The sequence below is a fragment of the Gavialis gangeticus genome, unplaced genomic scaffold (assembly GCF_001723915.1).
Source record: "Gavialis gangeticus isolate Ggan-Ray unplaced genomic scaffold, GavGan_comp1, whole genome shotgun sequence".
Taxonomy (NCBI): Eukaryota; Metazoa; Chordata; order Crocodylia; family Gavialidae; genus Gavialis; species Gavialis gangeticus.
The window spans coordinates 100,517,055-100,531,842 of record NW_017729033.1 but is presented as its reverse complement, the minus strand read 5'-3'; the positions used below and the strand labels follow the sequence as shown (position 1 = coordinate 100,531,842).

General features: G+C 42.7%; 1 long non-coding RNA gene across 1 annotated transcript in view; it reads left to right on the top strand.

Moving 5' to 3' along the window:
• LOC109304019 overlaps positions 1–3,597 on the top strand; it is a 113,491-nt gene extending 109,894 nt beyond the window's left edge. Inside the window, exons 4-5 of the long non-coding RNA XR_002099278.1 lie at positions 985–1,149; positions 3,007–3,597. This is a non-coding gene — a long non-coding RNA (uncharacterized LOC109304019). The remainder of the gene's footprint in view (positions 1–984; positions 1,150–3,006) is intronic.
• The last annotated feature ends 11,191 nt before the right edge of the window (positions 3,598–14,788 follow it).

Genomic DNA, 14,788 nt, shown 5'->3' with positions numbered 1-14,788 from the left:
CCCCCCCCTTCCCCCCCCCCCCCGGCAGTTTCCGTTGTCAGCCATAACTGCTGTTACACAGTATAGAAGTGGCATATGCTTGGGGAAAATGGTGTGGGTCCTCATGTTCTGAATAAGAGCACCACCTGAGGGCGATCTCTTTGTTTTGGGTGACTAATGACCATCAGCTATATGGTATAGTATTGACAATCCCTTGCTGGATCTGGGACTGGCTGACAGGGACATCTGTCAAGCCTCCCCAGGGCCAAAGGTGGGACTGACAGCCCATATAGGGTGTTAAGCACTGATCATTTGATCTGGCTGTGCTTTGAGGCCAAGGAGCTTCCACCATCTTCCCTGAACTTGACTGGGAAGCCCCGAGCAGAGGGGTGGTGCTGTTCAGCTCCTATGTATGTTAAAGTTTTGATAGTCATTTGGGCAGGGCAATGGTCAAGGCATCTTGGTCTCTGCCACCACCCTTTAAGGCCTTGAATCTGAAATTGGGATTTGACAGTGCCTGCCTTTAGAGTCCATACCCTTCATCCTCTCCTCCCTTTTGGTATTCCCGCCCTCTAGCTTGGGGCTAACTGTTCAGGGCCGCTGGCTCCTGGCTCAGCTTTGGTAATGCTTTGCGACCCCAGGTTCCAGAATTTGTAATATTCACCCTTTGACCACTAGTGGCCCCAGAACATATCCCAGACCTTACTCTCTGCCTGCTCGGCTGAACTTAAAGTTCAGGGAGTCCCCCCGTTACCCCTTTCTGTGGCCCAGTCTGTCCTTCAGCCACAGCCTGGTCCTCTGGGGAAAAAAAACAAAGAGTATACAATGCTAGTGTCTGCCCCAGCACACAGCAATGTCCTGCAGGGGTTTACCTCATTCCTGACTGGTGGGCTCTATGTCAACCCTGCCCCCTTCCCCTCCCCCCCACAGCTGAGGCTTTGGTCCCAGAAAGAGTTCCATCCCTGGTGGCTCCCACAGTCAGCCTCCCCTTCTGGATTCTGATAGGGGCTTATGCAGTGTGCTCTCGATCACCTGACTCTTCACTTCCACCAGTTGAGTCTTCAGGCTGTATCTGCACCTGGACCCGATGGCCCTCTTGTTCACATCCCCAGCCTGTGCATGAACTGAAACAACACCTGGGTGTCAATTAACTCAAACCACACGATAAAGGTAAAGGGGAAGGAGTGGGTGTATAGGGAGAGAGATGGAGGGAGAGCGGGGGTGAGGAAGAGGGAGTGCCACCTTAGGGAACCAAACAGGAAAGGCTGTTCCCGCAGTGGCTAGAGTGAGAGCAGAGAAAGAAAGTAAAGGGGAAGGATGGGGTAGCAGTGTGAGCAAGCAAACCCTAAACCTCCCAGCCTTCCTAGTAATGGGGTGGGGTCCCCATTACACTTGTGAAAACTTATGCATCTCTGATTCAGTTAAGATGCATAAGTTCATTTTCTACCCTTCATTTTCTCATTTATTAGGGAGGCAGCATGGACTGGTGGATAAGGGCATGTATTGAATACCATGAGAATTAGAAGTTGTTCCTGGCTCTGCCACTGGATCTACTATGTAACCTAGGGTAAACCAATTAGATTCTCTATGCCAACCCCCCTCCAATTCTTTCTTACTGACAAACAAACTTTTTATTGACATACATTTTACATAATGTAAATGTAACCCTTCTACCAGGCCCTGGACAGCAGTAACAAGGACCAGGTTCAAATTTAGGGTTCTAACACCAACTTTCTAAATCTGGCTCAAAACCCCATGCAGAAACCTGGGAAAATAAATTTTTACTGGGTGTTCCAAGGTGAACAAACTTCACCACGAAGGGATAAATACACAGCTTTAGAGAAGAATGTAATAATTAAACATGGAATGGGACCCAAATAGTCTCAGTCATTAGCAAACCAATCCAGGGGAGCTACCAGCTAGCCCAGTCTGTCAGGAAGGGAAACTCACCCAGGGATGCTGTCCAGGGGCTGTATCACTTATACCAGCCAAAAGTGACCTGATAGCCAAACATTAAAACCCAAGCCTTGCTTGCCTCTGGGTGAGAAGCATTACAGGCAGACAATGGCTGACAGGATGCACCAGCAGCACATGGCTGGGGGATGGGAAGGGTGCTATCTACAGAGGCTCCTGTGGACCACCAAGCCCTGATGCTAAGCTGCAATCCTGCTGAGGCACTAGATGGCACTCCTCTGCTCTGTCTGTCCATCCATCAATACTTGCATTCAGCCTCATTCTGACAATGGATTTTTTCAAACAAGCTTGCAGTTTGGACAGCTCTTTTTTTTTTTTCTACACACTTTACGCACAAGCATTTTTAGTCTTTTTTAACAGACCGATAAATTTATGGACAGTGGGGAAGCAGGTCAGAGTTGTCTTTTTCAGGTGGTTTATACAGATTTAGCATTTATTTAACGAAATTGGTTTAATTAAACTGATACAATTTCCTAGGTGGGCACACAGCAATTTAAGCTAAACTAACGTAAACCATTTATAATAAATAGGAGAGTCTATTAGAAGTTATGGCACCAATTTCAATAATTTTGATTCAAACTAAGTTAACTGTATCCATGTAGAAACTGTGTAGAAAAGCTGTTGTCTACCTTACCTAGTTAGCCTTGTACTTAGAGTTTGTAATCTAAAAGAATGGACTTTGAAACCTAGCTTCTAAGCACCAGTGGAATACAGATACTAAGTAATATAACTCCAACCCAGAGGAAGATCCTTTTTCTTAGCACCCATCCAAAGGACATGATCGTATGGAGTAATACATTATTTCTAAGGCCATCAGTAGAACTCTTCACGCAGTGGGCTACACCTCAGGTCATGGAACCGGTTGCTTCAATAGAGAATAAAGCCAATGTGGAGTACTTCTGAAAACTTCCTTAATGTAAAGACATTTGCCCCTCTTGGTCTCAGTGGGGGCTAAAGAGCTGGATCTAGGGGAGATTGCAGTCCTTTTATTATTATTATTTTTTGAATTGTTCATCAGCTCTTACTTATCTCCAAATGTTCTGTCCATAACAGAGATGAGCCCAACCTGACTGGAAAATCATACCAAAAGAACTACAAAACTTAGAGAATTGGGGTAATGGAAACAAGATGAAATTCAACAATTAAACAAATTCAAGCGCCTGCATGTAGGGATGACTAACGAGAACTTCTGCTGTCGACTGAGAGCTCTTCATTTGGAAATGACTGAGGAGGAGAGAATTGGATATCCTAATTGATCACAGGATAATTATGAGATGCCAATGTGGTGCAGCCAGATGAGATCCTAGAATGTGCAGGCAAGGAAGTGCCAGAAAAAATGGGTAGTATGAATGTACAAGGGACTGGTATAACCTAATAAGGAATACTGCAGATCTGTGTCGAAGAAGGATGAACCTGGGACTAGTGGGGGGACTGGGGAAGTGAAGAACCTGTTAATGTCTGTCAGTATGTGTCAGGAGCAGGGATGGACTAACAGCTCAGCCCTGTTCCCAGCACTGTCTTGGAAATGGGGGAGGGGGGCAGGGAATGTAGCTTAACATCCTGTGTGTTGGTTTTAGTGGTCAGGCAGAGAGAGTCTTCAAGTCACTCTAATTCCTAACTGGTAATTAGTAGTGTTTGGCATTATACCACTTTCTGAACTGCCCCTTCTAAAACCAGTGTTTTAAGAAAGAACATTCTACTACCGGTTATTGCTGATGGATCATATTGGAGTCTAAGCAAATAGAGCAATATGTGGGGTTAGAGATTGAAGCACAGGATTGAAAGTCAGGATATGTAGGTTTATTTCCCAGGTCTTCAACAGACTTCCTTTTAAGAAATGTTTCTTAAATCAGGTTTAGGTTATGTCTACCTTGTAGCATGCAGCACCATGATGTTTTCATGATGCCTTGTCTATGTTGCAGCATGCAGTTCTCATGATGCTCTGCACTTACAAGCTCTGGATCTAGAAGCAGCACGGCTGCATTCCCACAGCACTGCCAGGCTAACATGGGTGTACCACTTCCAATTCTGAAGTCAGTTCATGCAAAACTAGCTTGGCTATCTCTGCAAAGCACTCTCTTGCATCACATGGGCATATCCTTAATCTTTTCCTGCATTTTAGTTTGCCAGTCAGTAAAGAGAGAATAATATTTTTTACATCCCTCATAGAGGTGATGGGGGCTTTGTATTATTTTCATAGAGTGTTTTGAATTCCTTGGATAGACTGTGTTTATACAAGTACTTATACTTCATATTGATTATTATTATTACATTATAGACCAAGTGAGTTTTGCTGGATAACATCTTTCATGACAAACCTCTTTTTTATGAATGTAAAAGGTAATGATATTAATCATGTCATTGTTATGGCCCCCAGAAACTAGGAAATGGGAAAGCAGTTTTAATCCCATAATACATCAAATTTGCAGCACTAAAATGAATTTGTGGTATCATAGATCCCTTTAGAAAAGTTTGGGAGAAGGTCCATAGAAAGACTTGCAGTCTGTTCATTATTATTTACTAGAGAGTTATTCACAGTGACAATAGAGGAAGGTAGCCTTGTACATTTTGGGTGTATCTACATGTGCAATTAAAGCAAAGCAATAAACTCTGGTGCATATCGAACCAGAGTTTATTGCTCCTGGGTGCACTGTTTGAATGTGCATGAGGATTGCAACACGTTGAGCCAGGTCAGAGCAGCCCCGGCTGGCAGGGGGACAAAGGGTCAGCCTGCTAACCCCTGGGGCTGCTCCAACCCAGCTCAATGTACTGTGGAGAGACTGACAGGGGTGTTCCAGTATGGGGATAGCCAGCAGTCAACTCCAACACTGAAGCATCCTTGTGCCCCAACCACCTGGGTCAGCATCTACATTGGCGGTGCGGCAGAGTAAAAGAACTCTGCAGCAGGGTAGTACTAATATTCACAAGTACTACCTTGATGCAGAGTTTATTAGTTTTCTGTGGCTTAATAGGGCCACATGTGTAGATGCTGAGACGCTTACTGTGGAGCTAATTAGCAGGGGTTCTGCTTTTCTCTGATTTAAAAAAAATCCCCAATTTTCGAATTTAAAAAAAGTAACCTAAAACCCACATTTTTCTGAAATTAAAATGAAACGCTACTATATATCTATATCTATATATTATTGGTGCTTTATTTTAATCTTGGAAAACCGTGGATTTTGGGTTACATTTTTAAATCCAGAAATTGGGGATTTTTTTTAAATCGGAGAAAAGCAGGATCCCTGCTAATTAGCTCCACAGTAAATGTCTTGTGTAGATGTCTGTGGCTACCAGATCTTTCAGTATCTAACTCAAATGTGTTTTTGTTTTGCTGAAAAAATACAGAATGCCATTTTTTAAAAATCTCTTACAAATGCAAACTACCCAATGCTTTTGTAGATGGGTTGTAAATACGTCTCACAATGCCACAGGACAAAACAACTTCAGCTTTAATAGACACAAGATGTCAGATGACTCATAATCTTCACAGACACCTATCCCCGCCTTACCAGGGCTGTTCACTCAAGGAAGTGCTTTGCTCACAGCTCCAAACAAAAGACTTTCTTTGGTAGCTGCCACTGGAAGGCAAAATCACATAACAACTCTTTTCAATTTTAGAACAACTGTGGCATAGATTTTAACAAGGACATTTCAAACCTAAAGGATCCCAAAATATATAATGTGTCTAACAAATGTCATGAACTATCTACTTTTGTGGATATATCCCCCATTCTGCCCTCATAAAGTGAAGGGCACCTCATTAGTCAGAAATGGCAAAGGATATTTACATAGCAGAATATGATTGATAGACTTGGAGTATTACCAGAGACAAAACAATGAAGACTTAGCAACCTAAATCCCATGTTATATAGTTTCTGATAATTTTACCGCAGGCTACCAGATCTAACACCCCAACTCCTGTGTGAAAGGAGATGGAATCTTCAGCATCTGTTGTATTTTTCCTGCACAAAAACCCGACTCTGTCATTTTGGTCTAATTGCTTTTTATCCCCTGCATTTACTTAACAATTCCATTAAATAGAGCTGAACTGTTTTGGGTTTAACAAACCTTTTCCTAGATAAGCTGGTTTTCTGGGGCAAGTAGGGCCTAGTATACTGAACATATTTTCCATCGGTCAGGGTTTTAGATCAAGTTACATGTTGATTTTTCTTCTTTACCTCAGGCTTTTTTCTGTAACAAAACATCTTTAGCTGTGTTTATCTTTCTCCTCTTCAAATGTAAAACAACACTGAGCATGACTTGTTAATTTGTGTCATTGCAGAGTGTGTACCAGTAAAAATGACTGCTATTACATTTTTCACCTTGGTAAAGCATATTTCATATGATCCTTTTTGTGACCCTACAAGATAAAGAGCTGACATTCATGCAATCTATGAGTTTAATAGATGACTTATGAATTAGCTCAGAGGAACAGTTTTAGAAGGTATTCTACACCCAAAGTATTTCAGCGATTGAAAAATCATCCAAACCCTTTTGATCTTCCAATTCAAAATGGAAAAACTCACCAGTATGGTGCTTAGTGTCAGGTTCCTTTCATACAGGCCCCACTACATTTTGAAGATTATTTGTTAAGTTTTGAATTTGTGATATTACAGGTAGCAAAGCCATTTGCACTTCTTAAAGACAATTTTTTTCTGCATGTCCCTTCACATCACCACCCCAAGAGTCTATTTTCACCCTAAAACATTTTAATTGCAAAATATTCCTGTGGGTTATAATTTGGAAAATTGTATTAGATGTTGGATGGTTACATTTGAAAACTATCAGGAATAAGCAGCCAAAATAGAAAATCCCACCAATTTGGAAATAGTTTGGGTGGGCAAAATTCCTAGATCAGCTGGCATCCTGAGTTGGACCTCACAACATCTGGGATACTTGAGATCCAGTGCTCTTCATAGTTTCATAGTAGTTAGGGGTCAGAAGGGACCTAAATAGATCATCTAGTCTGACCCCCCACCACTGGCCGGAGCACACGCTGGGATCATGCGGCCCCGGACAGGTGTTCATCCAAACTCTTCTTGAATTTACACAAGGCAGGAGTGAGGACCACTTCCCTAGGAAGTTGGTTCCAGATCCTAGCCACCCTAACAGTGAAATAGTGCCTCCTAATCTCTAACCTGAACCTATTCTCCAGCAGCTTCTGGCCATTGTTCCTTGTCACCCCAGGTGCTGCTGTGGGGACTAGGACCCTTCCTATTTGCTGCTGATCTCCCCTAGCGAGTTTGTAGGCAGCCACCAAATCCCCCCTCAGCCTCTGTTTGCTGAGGCTAAACAGGTTCAGGTCCCTCAGCCTCTCCTCATAGGGCCTGCCCTGTTGTCCTCCAACCAAGCGAGTGGCCCTTCTCTGAACCCTCTCAAGGCAGGCCACATCCTTCTTAAAGTGCGGTGCCCAGAACTGGGCTCAGTACTCCAATTGACTACTGCTTCAGCCTTCCTGCTTCAGACAACCTGTATGTCTTTCTAATATCTTTGACATGTGAGGGATAATGTCCTGTGCCAAATGACATGTAGTAACTTCAGATTTTCTTTTGATGCTGAAAACCCAAAATAGCTATGGGGAGAGGAAAGAACTTGAGATCAAATTATAGTTTTACTATGGAACATAGCAATGGGAAAAGGAACCTTACTCTGGAAAAATAGCTTCTCCCTGTGCAAGCAAAGGATGACACTTCTGTGTACTTTAGAAAGGAGTAAGAACCAAAACAGAACAAAAAGAACTCAGTATAAAGGCACCACTTTGCAGGAAGTTATGACGATGATTTTCTTTCCCCCGGAAATTAGATGTTTAGGATCTGCTGCCTGAAAAAGCCAACCTATCATCAATACCATGTATTTAAGGCCAGGATCTTTCTGACTTCTTCACGTCAGCAGTATATCTGTGCTAAATGTTCACAACCAAGTGTAGAGCCATGCACAACTAGCCCATCTGTTATGGTTTTGCTAATTTCTCTAAATTTAGAGATGAGTTTTGTTGAAGGCTTGCAGACTTGGTTGAAAGAAACCTGAACTAATGTGCAAAATGCATTCATTCATGCAGAATGATGATTCTATGGTTTAATTGTATTAAGAAATGATTCAACAGATGTCAGTGAGTTTCTCTGAGAGATGTTTTGGCTTCATTCAAAAATGCTAAAGATCAGGGCCAAGCTAAAACATCAGATTCAAAATGTGTAAGTGGTGAGGCACTGGCCAGGCTAACTGGGTCTGAATTAATGTTCCAGGATTGGAACATATCCGTCTATATGGAGACATGATGGCTCTGGTTTTGGACCAGGCTTACTGTTAGATAATGGGCTCAGTGTGAGTCAAATATTTTTCTCTTTAAATATATTAAATGTACAGTGGCACCAGGATGCAAAATATATTAAATATACAGTGGCACCTTGTTTGCACATATGTGCCCTAACCCCTAGCACACAGAATCATGCTAACACTCTCACTATGGCCCAATGAGTAACTAATTATCTAATGCAAAGTAAAACAACTTCAGTAGGAAGGACTGAGAATACCCTTCCTCCTAGAGACTTAACTGGATGCTTGAGTACCCTGGGTAGCAGCAATGTATGGGGCAGTGTTAGTGGCTATGCTGCTGGTAGTAGAGCGGCAGCCAGGCCAGCAACACATCTGCTGCTATTTTTGCACTCCCCAGGGTTGGTGCTAGGGGTGGTGCCTAGTTACCCTCCTTAGTTATGCTCACCTCTTCTCCATAACCCCTCAAGTACCCTATATCCTGTTGGGTAGGGCAATGTGGATTTGAAATCACTTAGGCAGAGGGAGAGCCTGGTCTCTGGAGTTATAGCTAGTAAACTGTTGGGTGAAAGGAAGGTAGCTTATCCTTTAGCCATGTTTTGAAAGAAAGGACTCTCTTCTTTTCCCTTTATGGTAAAGAGAATTTAGGGGCCTAGGTCTCAGCGAAGTCTTAGGGCTGTGAATCTTGGGTGAAAGGGAATACCTGCCTTCAGCCCAGCGTATGGCACAAAGGTCATGGAGAAAAGGATGATTTGGGATCCACCCCCTGTCATCAGTGTTTCCCTATTGGCAAGCTTTGATACCACACGGACTTTTACTTAGCATGCTGGCTTTTCAGGATCCCTTTCTTAGGCACCTATGGGGATTTTAGGCACCCAACTCAGAGCTCTGGATTCAGGTCTAGGAGCCAGGCACCTAAGTCTTTTTGTGGATATAACTCAGTGTCTGATAATATAATACAATAATAACAGCACTTTTTGTCCTGGGATCTCAAAGCCTTTTACAACAGCTCCTTTACCTTGTTAAATGGGTTTTGCTATTAACCCGATCTTACAAATGAGAAACTGAGGGATAGACACCCATGTTCAAAACAGAAGTTAGTTGCATAGGGCATTTGTAGATGACACTTTTTAGCTGGTTTAAAGTAGGTTAAATGCCTTTTTCACCGCTTTAATGGTACTGCTGTTTGTACATTCGGTGGTGTATTATGCATTAATTCCAGTTGCTGTAGCACATTCGGTGGCGTAATGCACCTTAAGTGACTTTGGGACACAGCACATGACTTTGGGGCATTGCAAAGTAAAACATCTCAGAGGAGTTTTAGTTTCCTACCCTACAGCTGTGAAGGGAAGCACTGGGCTCCATGAGGCTCAGGGGCTGTGCAGGCAGACTGTGCAGGCAGCCCGGCAGGGGGAAGGCAGGCTCCACAGAAGGAAAAAAAAAGCAGCGAGCCTGATTTTTCCTCCCCAAGCCTGCCTGCCTGCCTCAGCTGCTAGGGGCCCAGTGCTTCCCTTCACCGCTGGGGTGCCCCCTGGAACAGCCTGAGCTGGGTGCCTGTGGGTGGGTGCCGCTTTGGGGGAGCACCACTGCTGCAGAGGGAAGCACCAGCCCCCTCCCTGCAGTTCAGGGACTGCTCTGTCAGCCAACAGTTTGCTCTCCCCTCCCTACCAATGGAGAGGCAGGTAAGGATTGGGTTCTGACATGGGTGTACATTGAAGCAGTGTTTTTAAAAAAACACTTCAATTTAGGGAGAATTAAACCCCCATGTCATCTACAAACATCCACAATTCTCATAATAGAATTAGGTGCCTAAATGCTTGAGGGTTTGGGCCAAAGGGAACATGATTCCGTTTATTGTGAATCAATAGCAAAGCCAAAAGTAGGATCTAGTGTCATGACTCACGGTCATTACATTTTAATCACTAGCATTTGCTCCTTTTCCTCAGAAAGGCAAACACCAATGATGGGATTTACTGTATGTATATGACACTTTTTTAAAGCAGATGCAAGCAAAACCAAGTATTGTACCCATACCAACAAGGGCTGTTATGTGCTTCCAAAATTTTCTGGTTTTCTGTTCTTTTGGACTTTTTTTCCCAGGGAAATTCAGGCTGGTGAAGGAAGTCCTTTTATGGTGTTGCATTTCCTGTTTTTGTTGTCTTTTGAGTGGTGTCTTTCAGAAGAAAGTTGTATTTGTGCAGTTTCCTTAAAGAAAACCACAAAGCATACTGTGTAATTACTTGCAGGAACAGCACAGACAGCTGCAGAATGCATAGACTTGTTAGAGAGAGAAGGAAGGTTCAAAGACATATTATTCATGGCCTAGGAACATTTGAAATGTGTATGAAATAGAGACCCCTTGGAAGTTTTCTACAGTGGTTTGGGTTAGTGAGGCCACTGGCAGACATTCATTTAAAGGTGTGATGGGATCTGATCTGCAATCTCAAAAATTGTGCCTCTTGCCATGCCACACATACATGATAGGACACCCAATTTTGAGACCAGGGATCAGATCTCAATTGCACCCTGCTTGCTGGTGCAGGAGGAGCCTGGGATCATGATCCCAGGCTCCCCCTGTCCTAGAAAGTTGTAAGCAAGTGTCTGACAATCAGCTGATTGTTGGCTGGCGCCAAACACATGGATTTCTGACATCCATCCCTTGTGCACAGGCACCTTGGGACTGGGGAGAAGGTCTTTGATTCTGGAGTCTCCAGGCACCAGAGATGTCAGAAAACTGTATGTGCAGCTAGGCTGCATATGCAGTTTTTAAGGGTCCTGGCACACCAGTACCCTGGGATCAGGGAACTTCTCTCCGACCCAGAGACCCCATGCACTGGGGCTGCCAGAAACTCTGTGTAGCCCAGCTGCACAGTGAGCCTGAGACTGGGAAGAAGCTCCCTGATTTCAGATTCCATCTGCCTCTGGGTCCAGGAACTGGTTCTGCCCTCAGTCCAATTGGGTAGGGAACAGCTATGTTTTGGATTTCTCGGGCTGCCCCATACTAGATCTTTACACTCAGCTGAGCATTGGGATCTGTCATGGACCAGACCCAGCCTGTTCAGTTTGAAGTGTTATATAAATGAGCCAGAAAGATGTTACATATTTTACATGGAATAATTTTGTAGATTGTTTAATGTATTATCACAGTGTAAATTGACTTGAATGTGTGCCTGGGTTATTATTTAAGGTGTGATTAACAGGTGAAATGCACCATAAATGTTGTGTGTGCCAGGGGCTTAAGTCATTGTAGAAGTCAAAGAAGAAGAGATTTGGGTATCAGGCTAATATTTAGAACCTCAAAAGGTTTTACAGCGTTTTCAAGAATTCATTCAAATTCAGAACGCGTCTTCTATTTGATTGTGTTAGTGCCTTCTGTTGCTCATTATTCACAAATATTCATGGATCAGGATTCTTATTTGCACAAACCCCTGGGGGAATGGCTGTTTTTTGGAGGGTTACCATTTTCATGCATGAATAAAATTAGTTCGTATTTGCTATTCCCTCTTCCTTGATTATCTGATTTTTGGTTAAACAGTTCCACTTGTACCATCAGCTGTGCAGAAATTATATGAGGTGATTTCCGGGCATACACTGTGAATAGTGAATCATAAATGACAAAAGTTGGTAGATTGTAAAAAATATGCAGGAATTGATTCTTCAAGCAGGTCTTTGCCTTTGCATCTGAATTCAATGCAGCTATTCCTGTTAGGAAAACTAGGAGTGAACATAAATGTTTGAGGCTGTAGTTCAAACTTTGTTCATGCGAATTGATTGCTTGAGATGCACAGAGAGAGAATAGAATAAATGGAAAATAATATCTGTTCACAAGGGATCTGTAAGCAGAAAGAGGGTTAAATTTGTAGTACCATTCAAAGAGAACAGTGCAACTAGCTCTGTCATATGTAATGTCTCAGTCGCGAATAAATTGATGCCTAGAAGAAATAAATAAAGGCTGCTGCTGGGAGAGATGCCACCTCCTTTCTTGCTGATGAAAACCTGCGGGTTTTTTTGGTGGCTTGACATGCATGTCATCAGCAAAAAAAAGGGACAATGATAGCTACACCCCCCATGGCAGTGAATCTCAGGCTACTGCAGTGTGTGTTGCTGTCGGCCAGAGTGCAGTACTACCCAGTTATGTTTCTATTCTGCCCCACTCAGCATCTATGGGTCATGTTGTACATCACAGGTGCTATGCTGTGTTCTGGAGATCCATGCATAGATAGCAACCCCAGAAGGTCAGCACCACTATTCTGTTTCTTCTTGGGATGGAAAGAACATGAAAGTGATTCTTTTGTGCCCTTAACAAAAGACATTTAAAATCAGACTTACTTCATTAACTGTAAGGGAACCATGTGTAGGTGACAGAACAATGAGAATGTACAAAGAGACCATGTCTACACAGTCTGAACTTGGACAGTTGTTTAAATGATTGAGTGTTTGATAACAGGGAAGCATTTTTGAGTGTTTGATAACAGAGGCATTTTTATTTTTATATTTCTTACCTAATGAAACTGATAACGGATTCCTTTGTGTGCTGTGTGATAGAACTACATGAGAACATGCTGTCACTGTAATATGGGATATAAAGCCTGGTCAGGGGAAAATAAAGGGAGGAATGAGGTGCTGCGGTCATATCCCACTTCCTCTGCCACTGCTGTCCTCAGCTGATCTGGGTTCAAGGGGAGACCCATGGGTGCTCCTCCCCCAATACTGCAGGGGTCTGAGGTTGCACAGGATGCCAGGTTCAGTAGGGTACAACAGCAGTAGTGAGTGGGTTTCCTCTTGCATCTGCTTCCTCCTCCCCTCACCAATGTGTACCCTGGAAGGAGGAACCCATCACCTGCTGCTGCCGCTGTCCCCTGCTGACGTTGTCCCCACTGTCCCCAGCCCTAAGGAGGAACCTGCACACTACTGCAGTTGTCCTTGGCCAAACCTGTCACCCCACACAGCTGCTCCCTGCAGCTCCAGCTGAAGCAGGGCAGAAGTGGCCCTAAGGCTCCCCATGCCCAGGTGAGCTGGGGACAGCACCAGTGATGGGCACTGTTCCCTTCGTGTGCCTGCTCCTTGCCCAGCTCCCCATTGTCCCCCACTGACCAGGGACTCTAGCACGCTTTGCCCCCATTCCTGCATTATCTGAGGGGCAGAGTGCTGCACCTCCCTTTACTAAATCCTGGATCTGCCCATGGGCCTGACTGTTACAGAGTTAAACACATGTTTAACCTTAAGCAAAACGAGGAGTTTAGTTGAAGTCAATAGGCTTGCAGATGGTGCAGAAGCAGGACTGGGATCACAGAATGTAGCCTGGAGAAAAACTAGCCAAATACTGGATATAAACAACATTTTAAGAACACTACTAAAGCAAGCATAAATGATCTTACAAGGTTTTGTTTTCACTGTGGTTGAGTTCTGTTATGTCTAAAATCCCAAGTGACCCACAGTAGAAAATTTTCCTTTTGTGTTTAATATACTTCAGTTTATATATATAAAGACAGAGTCATGTATGAACTTTTCCCACAAGAATACTGTTTTCACAGACAGATAATGATCATTTTTGCTTTGTTCTTTAGACTAGACTTGCTCTTGGACTCTGGTGGGGCATGTGTGCTAGGAAGGTAATCTTGTAAGCTAACTACAAACTTTTCTTTCAGCCTCCTCATATTCAATATATTTTCCTACAAAGAAGTATCTTCATTTTCTACAATGGAGAGAAAAGTCAAATACACATCTAATTCAGTATAAAGAATGACTCCATCTGGAATGAAAACTCAGAGAGAACATATTTTCCTATGATACTATAATCTTGTTTTTTTAATATTTTAATTATTCTTTGATTACAGGAGGAAAGATATATGTAAGAAACCTAATTTCTTCAAGAAATGTATTCTCCTATGAATACAAAGTTTAGCTTTGCATTGTACTATTATTGTTTCCTATCATGTTTGCTAAGACCTCATGTGTCTTCTCCAAGGAAACTTGGCAAACATTTTGAAAAAAAAAAGATAATACAAGTGAAAACTTCCACCCAAACTTTTCTAAGACAAACTCATTTGATTCAATATCATTTTGAAATAGGGAATTGAATAACCTGATCATAAGACTACTTCTTTCCAACTCCAGGGTCTCTGACTGGAGTATTGTTTCTAAATGTTCATTTTATTTCGTATGTAACTGGAATCAAGTGTCTTATTATTCATAGAATTATTCAAAAGTGTAAGCATTGGCTTAACTAGTCCGATTGAACTCAATGAGAAATTCCCGGAGAGCAGAATTAGGCATTTTAGACCTTATCCAATAATCACTGAAGTCTCAGGATGGATAAGCATTGACTTGAATGGACATTGGATCAGGTCCATACTGGGCACTTTAGAAAATGAATAGGAAGCACAGGTTTTATTCTCTGCAGAATAATACATTACTCTAAGTCCCTTTTATTTCAACTGTCACTTTAAAAAAAATCACTTTAGCTGATGTAAAATAATGTGTTTGATTCTGCAAGGAAATGAATTGTCTTGCCCTAGTCCAGCAAACCATTTTGGCATGTTTATTTCTAAATATATGTATTGTT